This window comes from Patella vulgata, chromosome 2 (assembly GCF_932274485.2).
Source record: "Patella vulgata chromosome 2, xgPatVulg1.2, whole genome shotgun sequence".
In the NCBI taxonomy this organism is placed as follows: domain Eukaryota; kingdom Metazoa; phylum Mollusca; class Gastropoda; family Patellidae; genus Patella; species Patella vulgata.
This window is the reverse complement of record NC_065880.2, coordinates 50892460-50908823: the sequence shown is the minus strand read 5'-3', so window position 1 is coordinate 50908823 and position 16364 is coordinate 50892460.

Sequence of the window (16364 nt, the reverse complement as noted above, 5' to 3'; positions counted from 1 at the left end):
TTGGTTTGTTGAAATAGTCATTCACTGAAAAAAATATAAATTTACTAAAATACTACAATTGGAAAAGTTAACTATATTGCTGATAATCAAGTTTCAAACCCAAAGGGATATTCTATAGGGGCAGTATAACTATATTGAAAAGTAAAACACATCGAAATAATCGAGACAAAATATTTGTGTGACATAGGGTCCTACTGACAAATGGACGGTGTTATGCAAATGTGATTTAACCCCAAATTTGAAGTTTTGAGAAAACACCGAAAATAGAAAATAGAACCCATTCCAATAAAGAAAAAAATTCAAAGTCCCAGAAAACTTTTGTCACTTTGACATCATGAAATACAATATAGGACTAAAATGTACTAAAATAATAGTTGAATATGGAATAGTAACCATGGTAACGCATGAAATGTGATTAGGTCATTTTTGCGTAACTTCCAACCAAAATAATCGTAATTTGCGTAATTTTGCCCCAAAATGATACAATTGATTAAACTAATTATTCATCACTAAACTCCAATTCAAAGTCTATGATTCCATTAAAGCTATCAATGTCTTTTCTTAAATTTTTGTCACAATCAAAGCCAGTATAAAACTGTGTGCTATCACCAGGAATAGTGTGCTCCAAATTTTGGATATATCCTTCGCACAAAAATTAAATAGAGTGTGGTGAGGTTGTGGTGAAATGCGGGAAAACTCTTTTAAGTGAGAAGGCATTTTCATGTTCTCACTACGCGTACACAATGCCCCCGCTACGCTCTTGGCACACACAATTTTCGCCGCACAGCAACGTCCCCACCGCTCTCAACACGACGCTCCAGCCCCATCATTGATACGCTGTTATAATGCTTTCACAATGATTAGTGGATCATTGGTCTGTAGGACAGATACTGAGCCTCATATTAGGAGATCTAAAAAATAACCTAACTTCACACATAAATCACGACTTCGCTACGACCTAAAAAAAAAAATCTGCCAGATCGTGTATGAAAGTGGCATGGACGTGGCGAGATCTTTGTGAGCATTGTATCGAGAGGCAGTGAAAGCGGGGACAATGTAGTGGAAGCGAAGCATATACTGAGAGAAGAGCGGGATGTGGAGAGAGGGGATGGGTTGGGGGCGGGGGCATAGCGAGGACTTTGTTTTGTCTGAAGGAGACTATACGAAGGGAGCTTGATGAGATTTTTGTCAACGTACTAAGAGTGCCACCATAGGCGTTCTACCCCGCTCTCTGTACGCTGTTAACACGCATTCTTTTCCATCGGGGATCTGCCTGATTTTTGAAGTTAAAGCAAGGTTTAGGTGTATGTGTGAAGGGGGTACACCTCTCTATTACCAGCCAGCATGTAGTCACCAGAAGTAAAAAGGCACTGCTGGCGCTTCAATGCGCATTTTAAATCACCAAAGTCGGAATCATTGGGAAGAAAATTGTGTTTCAATACCCTAAACCGAAAATGGACAGTGTGAAGAGAAAGATTTAACCATCAACATAATTACCAGAAGACTGATCTAACCCACACATAGCTTTGTTATGCAAAATGCATTTTCAGAAATAACAGTGATCTAACCCACTTACATCAGACTTGTTTAATAAGCAAAAGGAGCCAGAGTATTTTGTAATGATGTTCTATTAAACAATCTATAAATAACTTTGCTCTATTAATAGATATCAGTTAGAACAATATTGCATATCAATCGTCACGAATTCTTTAATCGAAACATGTACTAAAACGATTTTTGGAAATTTGAGGGTTAGAACACATTTGCACAACACCGTCCAAATATCTATCTATCTATACTAATATTTGTGACTGTCGTCTGTCTGTCTGTCTGTCTGTTCGGGGTTGGCGGCTACACTAGGTATGCCCCGAGTCTGAAATTTGGGGTATAGGGGTAGCTCGGACCGGGGAGTAACATAGGCCAGGTGGCGTTAGTCTACCACTTTCGGTTTCGGAGTTATGACCCCCGAGCGAAACCGGTCTGTTCGGGGTTGGCGGCTACACTAGGTCTGCCCCGAGTCTGAAATTTGGGGTATAGGGGTAGCTCGGACCGGGGAGTAACATAGGCCAGGTGGCGTTAGTCTACCACTTCCGGTTTCGGAGTTATGACCCCCGAGCGAAGTCTGTCTGTTCGGGGTTGGCGGCTAAATCTGCCCCGAGTCTGAAATTTGGGGTATAGGGGTAGCTCGGACCGGGGAGTAACATAGGCCAGGTGGCGTTAGTCTACAACTTCTGGTTTCGGAGTTATGACCCCCGAGCGAAGTCTGTCTGTTCGGGGTTGGCGGCTACATCTGCCCCGAGTCTGAAATTTGGCGTATAGGGGTAGCTCGGACCGGGGAGTAACATAGACCAGGTGGCGTTAGTCTACAACTTCTGGTTTCGGAGTTATGACCCCCGGGCGAAGCCGGTCTGTTCGGGGTTGGCGGCTATACTAGGTCTGCCCCGACTCTGAAATTTGGGGTATAGGGGTAGCTCGGACCGGGGAGTAACATAGGCCAGATGGCGTTAGTCTACCACTTCCGGTTTCGGAGGTATGACCCCCGAGCGAAGCCGGGTATCCTGCTAGTAAATATTAAAGTTTAAATGAGGCAATTTAAGTCTTTAACTCAATTAGGCCTAGTTCAGCTCTGAACGTAGGTCTCATTACATGCGCCCTGTACGTTCAGGAACCGTGCTAAACTAATGTCCAAAAGAAAGTATACACTGTGCATTTCGTGTTGCATCAACCAAAGTCGGTTTCCATTGTATATATCTGGCATTTGGGTACAATGCAAATTTGTTTCGCTTTTTTTTGCTTAGAAATGTTGAGTTTGGACGCAAGAGACAAACTCAGTAATGTTTCATCAAATGTTTTTAATCGAAACAAAACTTTGTGTGTATACTTTCTTTTGGGCATTAGTATATTTAATCCTTGTCGAAAAAGAATCGACCCCCCCCCCCCAGTCAATTTTACTGGGCAACTTTTTACTGCTAAACGGTTGGATGTCAGTCTCTGTGAAAGCCTAAACATTGTTAGATGCCACGTGCAGCGAAAATGTTCCCTAGAGAAAGTTGAACTCGGCACGACGAATGTGCGGCTTGTCCCGATGTGATTTCTGGTTAATCACGCAGTGCGATAATACTCAGCACTACATGTAGAGTCTATGAGACTATAAATAGCCATCGCACGTGCAATCTCTACACATCTATCAACAGCTATTACAGCCGTAAGAAATCTATTGTTGACGATTTTGAATAGCAGTAATATTTAGCTTTTTGGTTATAACAGCAGATTTAGAAATTACGTTCGTTTTATTTTTTTAATTGCTTTATCATTAACTGTACCGTTGGGAGCGGCATCGTTTGGTTTAGTATAAATACTGGAACACTCGGGTTAGGCAAGAACATAATACTACACTGAAAAAAAAACTTGTGTTGAAACAACACAAACTTGTGTTATTTTCAACACAAGTTAGGTGTCTCTATTTAACAACACAATCTTGTGTTAAATGTTGAAACAACACAAAACTTGTGTTAAATGTTGAAACAACACAAAACTTGTGTTAAATGTTGAAACAACACAAAACTTGTGTTAAATGTTGAAACAACACAAAACTTGTGTTAAATGTTGAAACAACACAAAACTTGTGTGAAAATCTACACATTATTTGTGTTGAAATTTCTGAAACTTGTTTGTGTTGAAATTTCTGAAACTTGTGTTGAAATTTCTGAAACTTGTATTGAAATTTCTGAAACTTGTGTTGAAATTTCTGAAACTTGTGTTGAAATTTCTGAAACTCGTGTTGTTTCGTACAAACTTGTGTATAACAAAAACTTGTGTTGTATTTTACCAATTTATATCCAGTATAACAACCTTTCGAATGCAACCACTTCCATTCGTTCTGTTTAAACTGTAATTATTGATAAATGACATAATAATTTTGTTTGTTAAACTATTATTTATTCAATAAATGATATGAAAAAATAAATTAATGCCTAATTAATACCAATACAGACATCTCGAAGGTTAATAAACAAAGTTAATTCCAATACTAATAAAATTGTGTTATACAATGAAAAAATACCCACCCCCCATTCCCAATTATTAAATAAAAAGTAGCTATTTAAATTGAAAAATAAAGCACCGAGACATTTGGAATATTAATCAAAAAAGTTAATTTCAATACTAATAAAATTCTGTTCAATAATAACAATATCCCCCCACCCCTAAAAAAAAGCTATTTAACTTTTTTTTACAATTAACCTTAAAAAGAACTGAGAATATAATATATATGTTCACAATATCCCTACCCCATGGTCCCAAAACATATATTTTAAATATATCTAAATTTAATATCAACCAAACCAAGCACTAAAGACATTAATAATGCACTAAATTGAAATACTTTTAAGAAAAAATAGTCCCTTTAACAGATTAGGAATTCAAAATTTTCTACAATATATAAATGGGAACTAATAGATAAAGCACAGGCAAATAATTATAGATAGATAAAATAAATATAGCATAAAAATCAAACAAAATGGAGAAAATTAAAAATTTGTAAAACAAAAATTGATTAATTAATAAAACCATTTTATATAAAAGAGGCATTAACATTCGAAATGTTCACTAAATGTTTAAAAATAAAGGTTGATTTCATCCTACAATAATACATTTTTATAATTATCGAATGTTACTATTAATTATTGATGATCCCTCTATATTATTTCAAATTTTCAGGCCAAATCTTTAGTGTTTAGGATTACACTGCATTCTATATAATGAAACAATATTAGAGATGGTTTGGTATTTGACATTAAAAACAAAAATGTGATTAAAAAGGCAATGGTGACATATAACTTTTGGGTTTCCACAATAAGATCTGTAAAAGAATTTGATGACTTTATATTCAGAATTTAGAGTTGTTTTCTTTCTTTGGTATTAATATTCACTAAATAGATATAATTCTCCAAGGATGTTCAAGTGATTATTATAAATACACTTATCGACAAATGGGGTTTTGATGTGGATTTAACTTGGTACACCAGTCATGGGTATAGAGTTGAAAAGAGCATAATTTAACAATATATTATATTATTTTGAGACTCATATGTATGACTACATGCGAATGCAAGGGGGGGGGGGGGGTATTTTAGTCAGGTAGCATTATTGCTTACTCATGTACACCAAAAACACGTCATCTCGCCTAAACAGATGTTTTACGCCAAAACGCTTCAACTTGATTGATTGCCATGTTTTTGGTGTAGATTTATATCTTTTCTTGGGCGCCGAATCGAACTACGGCTTTTAAAATGTTCATAAATCGACGTAAATTGATTTTTTCAACGATAGTTGGTATACAACGATGAGCACATGAGTGAGTAGACTGTGGGAAAGTTACGACAACTCATTTCCAGGCGCCATTTTGGGTCCCAATTATGACGCCATAAAAGCTATGACGTCATGGCTTCATACAGGTTTACATACCAAAATTTGTTTTTTTATTGCAGTATTAGGCGTTGAGGGATAATATAACGTTTTACCCTAAAAAAAAATGCAAAAGAAACCAATGCAGTTTGGTTCAGTGATAAATATATCAAACAAAATCATACCCAACATCGGGGAATTTTCTGAGAGCGATATCTCGTAATCAGTGTGTTTTACTATTTACTCGTTGGATTATTCATGATTTCTTTTTAAATTCCTCAAACACAGAGTGGTTATGCAAGCGAAATGTGCCGAAAAATCGAATTTGACAAACGTCAAATTAAAAAAAAGAAGTATTTGTTATATGGTGCCGGGCGTTTCTTTCATAATGGCCGCCAAATTTGGTAATATTATTATTATTATTATTATTACAGCATATTTATAGCGCGCCCTTTCATAAAACATGTTCAGGGGCACTTTACAAAGTGACAATGTAATCATAAATAAACAACAAGATTATGGACATGTTAACAATTGTATACAGAGTCAGTTAAAAGCCTCATTAAATAAATGTGATTTAAGTTGTTTTTTAAAAGAATATAGAGATGTATAACATCTTAAACTAAATGGTAGATTATCCCATAAAACAGGTGCTTGATAACTAAAAGAGACTAGTTGAATAGTTTTGGGCTTTAAAAATAGTTTATCTGATGTACGTAATATTCGACCATTATATCGTGGTTATGTACGCGAAATGTGCGGAAATCGAATTTGACAAACATCAATTAAAGAAATGTATTTTCCATGGTGCCGGGCATTTCTTTTAAAAGGGCTACCGAATTTGGTAATACATGTATAAGGCAATTTAACAAAAAAAACATAAATTTGGTAGACTAAAAGGGCATCTCTTAAGATACGTAAGATATGACTTTTGCAATGTCCTTTATATGGTTTCCGATGTCTCTGAATTTGAAGATAAATTTTGAAAATACAAAATAGCAGCAACACCAATTGGCGGATATTAAATTAATCGTCATTTTTCCTGTTGGATATTAGATAGTGTCTCTTAAGCATGATGTACACTGTAGTTCGATGTACCCTGTAGTTCAGATACAGTCTCCAAACCGTGTTTACACTGACTGTAGTTTGGGTGTAGTTCGTCAAATGAAGATGAATTTTACGATACAAAAAAAATGAATATATTGTAAACGCGCTTTAAATATCTGGATGCGATAGACTTCGTGATAAAAAATTCAAGGTACATTATATCATTGGCAATAATAAGATCCAATTTTAGTTTTTAGTTACACACTGTTAACCACCAATAGATGTTTTAATGACAATAAATCATAAAATGTATTCAGCTCGACGTAAGACATAAATAGATACAGTTGGTTTAACTTGAATAGAAGTTTTAATTATCTATGCTGCATATATGCATATATCACCTTGCAGCTGAATCACATTACATATCTTTTTAGTTGATGTTCATATCGTCTTACGTATTTGTGAACATCAAGGTTAGTGCGACCCATTTGTGACAATTTCTAGTTCCCAAATATTAGCGATTTAGCTCCTTTAAAAGCGAATGCAAGTTAAATATGTTTAATCAGAGGCGGATTCAATGGGGGGCGCGGGGGGCGCCCCTCCCCCTAATTTTCAACAGTGCCCATTTTTACGGCTGAAAGTGCCTTTTCTCAGACTCAAATATGTCAGTTCCCAACCCGTTGTAGGGATCCCAAATGACTCGAACCATCGACTCAAACACACCAGTCTGGGAAATAGCTCTTGGAATGGCTACAGATGCAAGGAAATGACGGATAATTTTCTTGGGGACCCCCCCCCCCCCCTCAGCGGCAAGCCCCGTCTCCGCGGTCAATGCCTTCATTTTGCAGCCCCCCCCCCCTTTTCAAAATTCCTAGATCCGCCCCTGGTTTAATAGTACTTTTATCTAGTGTATCTTTTATTTTGATTTTTCTTATAGAATAAGGCTATATAACAATAATGTGCGCTTCTTGTTGTATAATACTAATAATAGTATGTTCAGCTATACTTTTCGTTTAAAAAATGTATGTTTTATGTCCTATAAACACTTATTCGCTGAAATCTATGACATCCAACAATATAATAGGTCATATAAATAGATAATAAGTTTGCATGACGTCATATGAAATTCCTGGCTTCACAGTTGTCGCAACTTTATCTATACACGGCGTTGCGTCGACCAACCATGCAATGTGAAGTAGATGTCAATATGGTTATGTGCATAGGCGTACGAGCTGGGGGGGGGGGGGGGGCTGGGGGCGGCGCCCCCCCCCCCCCATTTTGGGAACCAAATGCTGGGAAAATTTGGGCACACAATTGTACTTTGTAAAAGTTGTATAAAAAAATATTGTGTTCTTGAATGTGTCCAATTTAACAGCGAATTTATTATTATTATGTAACATACTAAGAACCTAACTACATTTTTGGGGCACCAACCACCACCGCCCCCCAGTCAAAAATTTCCCCGTACGCCTATGGTTATGTGTAAGAATATTCAGTTCAATATATTCACGGTGTATGATTTTATTCATACTTCAATTTTAGTGAGTTACTTCTGCAACGTTTTTAGAAAAAATTGCTATTAATTTGGCCAGTACTGTAATAGCAAGTGTATAAATATTTTCTGTTCAGTCTGTACACAGTAACATATCTGAGAACCATATTATCATTTCTGCCCAAGGCTCCCTGTGATTTATAGTTAGCAGTGATACAAGGCAATTACCAATTTTCCATGCTCTTGGCCTGAAGAAATAAAATAATAAAAGTCAAGTTTTTATTATTATGCAAGTGGAAAAATACAATTTTTCATGGTATGATTTGAATAAATACAACTGATTTGAAATTGGAATTATTATTTGTCTAAGATGACTGGGCATTTACAATTTGAAATAGCTACTCTTCATCAAGAAAATACATGAATATTTTTCCCAATCCACCTGGATTTTATTGTAGGTCTTTGTACGTGAAATAGCTTTATTTAACGTCCGCTTCCACCGAAGTGATATTGCAGAAAATTAACAAATTCGGATTCCCTTTTAAAGGAATTAGACTACACTATCGCTGGATTGTATTATATTCAAAATGGTGCCCAGAACACAAAACAAACATTGCAATTCAGGGCGGACTGGTGTCGAGGTTGTATCCTAAGAATGATTTTTTGAATATTTAATCAAACAGAACACAATTATGCACATGCAGTTATGATATAATATTAAATTAGCTTACCTCAAATACCTCGAAATATACTGTTTGGTCAGTTTGTCCGCCCGCCATATTTCTATTAGTCACACATCCTTCGGCCAATTAAAATGGACGTATATTTTGTTTTAACCGAAACGAAAAATTTGCGTTATAAATACATTGTATTAAAAAATACCAAAATCACAAACCTGATGTTCTTATTTTCTGAACAAACTTTTTTCACAACAATATCACTTTTTTTCGATACTAATGCTTAATAATACAGTTAACATTTGCAGTACCACAGGGTTTAATACCGCAAAATTACTTCAATAAATATTTCTTTCTTTGTTTTAAGAGTAATTCATTTTAATTGGTCATTTACAGGTAAGAATAAATTTCCAATTTCGATTAATGAACAAATTAAATTAAATAAAAAGATTAACTCGACTATTTCCACGCCCATTCAAACATTTTTTTAAAACGTAGATATAACACAATTGTTATTGTCTTTGAAGTGTCAAGTTTATTGGGGCGATATCAATCAGACACTTCCAAATGCAGACATTGTAATAACCTGTCTCTGTATATTGTCTGAGACAAGATGTGAAAATAAACAAAGAGTAGAATCAGAATAATCTTTTATTATATCTAATTAAATAAATAGTTTATATTTAGATAATAATTGACTAAAACTTTGATCTCTTATATCAGTATACTGTTATAAAATACGTTGTTTTAAAAGAGATATTAAATGCATCGCACGATACATACATTGCGATTTCTACTTAATGTTTGTAATAATTAATATAATATCCTTTTAGATAATAAGAAATATTAAAAAATAAATCAAGTGAATTACTCGACATTCAAATTCAGGAAGAGTGGTTTTACATATAGGCTAGGCCAGATCCCTAATCCAGTTCCCCAATCCCATTCAGATTTTCTCAATAAATAAAAAACATAATGTGATAAAGGAACATAATAAATGTTATCTTTAATGTCGACGTAATTAATTATATGGAAAAAAAACCACATAAGATTTTATAAATGTACACAAGTTTGTGTTAAGACATTGAAAAGAACACAAACTTGTGTCATTGTAATGCAATACAACACAAACATGTGTTAAATATTTTTAACACAAGTTCTTGTGTTGAGATCCAACACAAGGGTTTTTTCAGTGTAGTAGTAGTTTCATTTTACTTTTACAGGGTTCTTAAACAGTTGTTGAGTTGCCTAACGTGTATGTTTCTAAATTCAATTTCTTCGTTCCAGTTTTCTGTTATGTTTCGTAAAAAAAAGTAGTCTTGGTTATCCCGGCCTGCCAATCAGACGTAGAATGGTCGGCCTATATATAGCTGTATATGAAATGTGTGATTTTTTCCCTAATAATTAAGGTGTTTTTTTCACCATTCATTTTAAGCTCTTTGGTGTCCAGAGACATATCTTATGGCTTCATTTAGTCGGTTTCACCCATCATCTATGTTTTGATAAATCCATTATCCGCTGTAAATACTATACTATGTGCTATCAGAATTAATCTTAGTATTCTTACTTTGTGAACCAATTAAACTAGGGTTTCATGATTGTTAACTTATGGTTTCTGTTATTATTGTTCAATGTTCCTATATATAACACTGTCACATTTTTCCTTCACATGTTTGTCCGCGTTCATCCCTGTTTTGTCCCATATTCGTTTTGTGTGTCCGTCAATATAATGTATGTCAGTCCGCACTCGCACTTATTTCATTTTGCACTTGTCATAAAACGTTTCGCCCCGTCATTTACTGTCTTCTGTACATATACTCAGCCAAATTAAAAACTTGACACTCGGGATTTTTGGGACTAGATTTTTAATTGGTTTAAGGCAACTATTTTAGTGTTATGTTGTGCACAGACGACCTTGACATCAACAGAAAGCAAGAATACGTCTCGCCGAAAGTCCTTGACATTGATAACGTTCGTGATGTCACAGTACCCCCCAAAATGAAATTCACAGACTTGGAGAACAATCGGAATAAAGTGTTTAGTAACGGTTGTGGCCTCCTCTAGCGTCTCGTACTGCCACACAACGTCTTCTCATGGATCTCAGAACATTATAAACACTACCCGAGGAAGATGTCGCCACTGCTCAGCAAGAGCATGTTGGAGGTCCTGCAACGTCAGTGGTGGATTCACTTGCTGACGAACACATCGACCCAGTTCGTCCCAGATGTGTTCAATAGGACTAAGGTCGGGGCTAAGCGACGGCCAATCCAGGACTTGGACACCGACATTTCTTAAAAAATTCTGGGTAGCAATTGCTGTATGGGGTCGAGCATTGTCTTGTTGAAACGTTAGTCCAGGCCCATGTCTCTGCATAAACGGAAGAAGAACAGGTTGCAAAATCTGATCCCTGTACTGGACAGCATTTAAGTTCCCTTGGACAACAACAAGAGGAGAACGTCCATGTGCACAAAAAGAACCCCAAACCATGACGTTGCCGCCACCAAATCGGTCAATTTCTCTGACGCATACTTGAGCGTAACGTTCACCTCGTCTGCGGTACACTCGGACCCTGCCATCGGCAAATCTCAAAGTGAATCGAGATTCGTCACTAAAGACAACCGAATTCCGCTGTCTTTGAGTAAATCTTATGTGTCTTGTGGCCCACACAAGTCGGTTACGGCGATGAAGAGGTGTCAATATTGGTCCATTATAGGGCCTCCGAGCTCGAAGACCAGCAGCCTGCAAGCGATTTCGAACAGTTTGTGCAGTTACCCTTCCACCAAACATCTCTCTACTTGTGGAGGTTGCAGTGACAAATCTGTTTCTAAGATGACGTAATCGTATTGCTCGATCTTCCTGGAGTGACGTCACACGTGGGGCTCCAGCCCTTGGGCGGTCGGCAATAGTTCCAGTTTGAAGTACTCTCATTCTAAGATTATTTATTGCCTGACGTGAACAATTAAAGGCTCTTGCAACAGTGACCACAGACTCACCAGCATAGAGCCTACCTATAGCACGTAGACGTTCTACATTTGAAAGGCGCGGCATTTTCTAACAAAGATGAAAATAACAATTTTAATTTGTTTTTCCAGTTCAAGTTACGTGTGCGTGTTCAGTTTAAGCAAACTTGCATCGATTGACCTCACGAGTTTGTGTTTGCACGTGTTTTTCAGGTTTTTCATCTTTATATGCTCAAAAGTCACGTGATCCACGTGACTTTACAATTTTATGAAATTAAAGGCTTCTTACTACTTACTATCGTTAGAAACACTTTAAAATTTATTTGACTTACCAGAAAAAATTTTTTGCTGAAATTCATCAGTGTCAAGTTTTTAATTTGATTGGGTATATGTATAAATATCTAATAATTCTTCAATCCTTTTTACACTAATCACATTGTAAAATACTGCACCATGTATACATAACCTGTTATTGTCTGCAATATCAGCTCGGTGGAAGCGGACGTAAAATACAACTAACTCACACACTTTTCCTTCATTTGCCATTTGTATGCTTGATAAAAGTCTAGTTCACACCAACGGCGAATGTCGCGCTTTAAATCGGCGAGCAAAGCGCAACCATTTTTGTTTACTTTTCCAAAAATATCACGATCTCCTAAGTAATGTTATGCTCTGATAAGCTCTGATACGAATTGGTTACGCTTTGGGGGACGAATTATTTCCCGATTTGATCAGGCCTTGTTACGCTTTGTTACGCTTTAAATCAGGTTTTGATAAGCTTTATTACGCTTTGATGCGATTATGACGCTTTAAATCACGCTTGGATACGATTATCAAGCTCTGTTGTGCATTATTAAGCAGAGCAGATCCACAAAATCATTGCATCGTTGACTCCACAACACGATGGCAGAACATCAAGATCAAGAAGTTCCAGATGTACCAGAGCATTATTTATCTGAAGAAGACATGATGTTTGTCTCCCGACTGTATAAATACATCCTAGCCCTTGAGGCAGAGGAAGAACAGCAAAGACAAGGGGAGGTTGACCTACCAGCAGGAGCGAGAAGACAATTCATCAGGAGCTGCTGGACCAGACCATGGCTCACTGAAGAAAGAAGACAACAGTATGGCCAATACACTAGCCTCCTGGATACACAACTCAGATTAGAAGACCCTGCTGCCTTCAGAAACTTCACCAGATTTACCCCTGATGTGTTCGATGATATCCAGAAGCAGCAGACTAACTACAGACACCCCCAGTCCGAGTGCCTTCGGAGATTTGTAAAATGTCCCATGGGGTACGCGAGTGGACTATGTTGAAGGTCCAGGGTTCGATTTTGGTAGCATAAAATAGCAGCTTTTGGTGTTATGGCAGACCCCCCAAGAGGTTACAATATTTGCCCGATTTAGATGGAACTTAACATCGAAAGAGTTTAATCGTGGTGCCCATAGTAAAGTGTGTAACAAAGTTTGTGGGCTCAAGGTGACCTCCCGTTCTGGAGTTACCCCCCCCCCCCCCAGCCTTCCTCACCCATTAGCCGAAAACTTTGTGAACTTTCTGTTCAAATTAGGCGTGCGAGATTATGTTCATGAGAAAAGGAAGTCCGCGTTACGCGACCTTCCGCCCCGGCGCTATGTTCCTTTTCCCGAAAACATATATAGAGACTATAGTTTTTAACAGATTTTTGTTAAAGTTGTGTAGATAACTGTGAGGAATAATACATTTACTGATTTTATAGGTTGTCTAAATGCGAGGAATCAATTTAACGATTTTATTTTTTCTAAGGTTCCGACAGCTTGAGAATTTTCTGTTTCTGGGAACATTTTACATTAGGATCATTCCGTGTCAAATCCCCCCAAAATATGGAATAACTAATTCACATGACATCACCTTATTGCTTTTACTAAAAACAAATTAAGCCTGTACGTTATCATAGATCTATCTGACTTATTAAATAATTTCATGCCCCCAAGAAAACTTCGATGTTCATCCGACCAGGGGTGGGTGGGTGGATGGCCGAATGGTTAGCACGTTCTCGCTGTATCAAAAGGTCTATCATTGAGTCAAATAGCGTGGTTTCGATTCCCCGGTTGCATGTGACAAGGAGTAGGGTCGTCTGTCCAACCTCGTGGGTTTTCTCCGGGTCCTCCGGTTTCCCCCCTCTGCAAAAGACCCCTACGCGCCAGCGAATTGTTGAAATAAAATTGAACCATGTTTTAGTTCCGAAATGACCTAGTTGAGCAAGTAGCTCTAAAAGCCAACACATGTTAACATTTCTCCATGTAATAATTGCTGTTAATTCTCAAAAGACAATAACAGTGAAACATGGTTTTTCAGTGAAAGTAAAACCACACTGTCGGAGTCAGACTAGAAATTGACATGTTTAATCCGTGCCATTCCTTGGTCTATAACAATTTTTAAAACATTAATATGATCTTAATCTTTATGACTCCAAAGAGCCCAAAATGTTACAATCGTCTGATAAAAATATTATTCGCTACCCCTGGTCAAAGGAATCATAATTCTGACGTCATTCTTTTTTTTTTTTACGAGATTCCTTCCGCCTCAAAATAGTCACTATTCACCTAGTCTCGGTCAACCAGAACCTCCTAGTCTTCAACGTACGGAGTGTCCGAGACCGTTGTCAACATTCGACGAAAAGTCCATTGCCCATGCGTAACCTGGCGGGTTTTTTTGGTTTTTTTTTTAATGTGATTGATTATCCAGTATCTTTCGTCAAGTCAAGTAAGAGTTGCGCAATTATCCCGCAATAAATCCCATAATTCTTGCATTAAAGATACATTATGGGAGATTTTTATAGAGAGTTGGCCATTCTTGCTATAACAGTTCAAAAGTAGATGATGAAAGAAGAATATATTGAAAAATTCAGTCAAATTACTTTATTCTGAACATAGTTATCATCGTTGTAATATTTGCCTAGAAATGGTAGCGAAATGTGTCTTCACCTTCGCCGATCGTTTGATTGACAGGCGTTAACTCCACCTACATATCTCGATTATCAAGTAAAGTTTTCAATGGCATACGGAAACGCTTTACAGCGGCCTCGCTAAGTACACTCTGTCATTTAGCCTCGATCTAACTGACGTATTTTCGTCAGGTTACCCCTTATTTGATTTAATCAATTAGTGAAATCCTATTTAAATCCGAGCTGTAGCTGAGCCATCCGTGGGTCTACAGAGTTGATTTTGGTCTTGTTGTTTAAATAAAGATCTAATTTATAATTTCTATAACATCTGAAGCCTAAATTAAGACTTGCAATAATCAGATTTAGCTCTTGCATAATGCATGTTTAATATAAAGAAACATGAATAATGACGACGAATTAGGAGTAATTTTACAAAACATATTTATATGGCCCATGAAGGGAGAAATTTCACAATAATTTTTTTAAAGAGTATTGGATATTTAACTGGCAATGCAATCAAATGGATTTTGAAAATGTCATTCTTAAATTATTTTCATGGGTGTCAACCAATGACGTCAATGGCATCAATATCTTGTTTTAGGTTAGTTACCTTTGTCTAAGATAATGTAAAAAACCGGATAATCTAGCCGATGACCAATAGTTCTCAAATGTTGACAACGCATCCAGACTAATATTCGTTGAATATTTCCCCCGATGATAGAGACTACTATTCACCAAAGCCCGACAGAAAATGTAAATTCAAACAATTTTAGATCAAAAAGGTCAACAAAAAATGACATGGAAAAGGGAAAAGGGGGGACTGCTATAATTAGACTAACCAATTACCAGTCTCACTTGTCTGCGATATCACCTCGGTGGAAGCGGACGTAAAATACAACTAACTCACACACACACACACACACACCAGTCTCAGCCCTGCCACGCAACTTTTCAGACTGGAGTTTCTCCCCTTTAATTATAAATTGGGAGAATACAATTTTAACAGCTAAAAAAAATATGCCCCATTTGTTTGTAGACACATTCATCACAGTATGAACATGCGTCTGTCGACCAATTCACATACCTACGCGAATTTATGAATTACCAACCTGAAGTAATGTTGTAAATTCCATTTCTACGGAAATATAAAATACATGTACACACTGAAGCGCACTTACAACCACCATGTACGATGTAAATATCTATATGCTTCGATGAAGATGCCCCCCCGCCCCCACCCCGACCGTATCTAGTGTTTTTCGGAAAGGTCAAACTGTTTTCGAGATTAAAAAAAAAACAATAACAGAAAGAAAAACCTCAAAAGTGAAATTTGTTTCCTATTTTCGCGCATTTTTTCTGATAATGAGATGAAGTAAAAGAAATAAATATCAAGCTCTTTGAAGCTTGATAAATTCAAATAAACATTTTACGCCTTTATGTAGTGAAGAATACGCTGAATATACCTTCTGGGCTTTATTTTGTATTGGATTATGTCGGCCACTTCATAAAAAACCCCATAAAAACACTTTTATATCAGTCACAAAAATATGCGAACATGCTAATTTAAATCTCAATTTCGTAATCTAACCTTCTTTCTATGAAAACCGTGTTCTGTCAGTGGCAATTCTACATAGTCGTACGCATACGGCGTAAACCCACTTTATGCACTCCAGAATCCACCAAAAACAAAGCCCCGTATACCAATACAGGCAGTCTAATCAGTCAATACGATTACGTGCTCTGCTCGCCATCTTCAAAGACAATACGAAAAGATTCTTTTTTAAAACAAAAAAACACAAAAAAAAACCCCAAAAAACCCCCAAAACAAACGTAATTGACATGAGATTTGAATTAG